The sequence below is a fragment of the Etheostoma spectabile genome, chromosome 17, assembly GCF_008692095.1.
Source record: "Etheostoma spectabile isolate EspeVRDwgs_2016 chromosome 17, UIUC_Espe_1.0, whole genome shotgun sequence".
NCBI lineage: Eukaryota > Metazoa > Chordata > Actinopteri > Perciformes > Percidae > Etheostoma > Etheostoma spectabile.
Window position 1 is genome coordinate 2,154,920 of NC_045749.1, and position 644 is coordinate 2,155,563.

General features: G+C 46.9%; 1 long non-coding RNA gene across 1 annotated transcript in view; it reads right to left on the reverse strand.

The window, feature by feature from the left end:
• Positions 1-611, reverse strand: part of LOC116705028 (uncharacterized) — a 4,795-nt gene extending 4,184 nt beyond the window's left edge. The window contains exon 1 of the long non-coding RNA XR_004335829.1: positions 581-611. This is a non-coding gene — a long non-coding RNA (uncharacterized LOC116705028). The remainder of the gene's footprint in view (positions 1-580) is intronic.
• Between the last annotated feature and the right edge of the window lie 33 nt (positions 612-644).

A 644-nucleotide genomic window follows, 5' to 3' on the forward strand; every position in this document is an offset into this window, starting at 1 on the left:
CACACACACACACATAGAGGATGTTTTAATGTTTAAATGGATCAAGTGTGGTCGACAGATTTAACCCTTGTGTTGTCCTTCGTGTCACAGGGACTTGTTTAGTTTAATTAACGTGTTAGAGTACAGGATGGGTCTCGGGACCCGGGAGGACGAGGCCACGGTAGCAGAAAGATCCGATTGAATACAGAATGGTCTCTTGGACTTGAAGGATGAGATGAGGGTAGTGGGATACGCGTTGGACTGCAAGAAGGGTCTCGGGACCCGGGATGACGAGATGAGGGAAATGCCTTGGACTGCACGAAGGGTCTCTGGGAGCCCGAAGGGCAAAGCCCCCGCAAGTTCACGTGAAATGGCAACACATAGTACGTGAGGGTCACCGGGGACCCGGATCTCAACGCCAGGCTGATACAAAAAGTCAAACTGAAGGGTTCCCGGTGACACAAAGGACAACACAAGGGTTAAACTGTGGTAAATTAAAAAGACAGGGAATGCAGGAATTAAAGTGCCCATATTATGAAAAAAACACTTTTTCTGGGATTTGGGGTGTTGTTTTGTGTCTCTGGTGCTTCCACACACAAACTTTTACTGGGGAAAGTCTTGTGTTTTTTCCTGGGGAAAAAAAAAACTATCCATGTTGTTTTGAG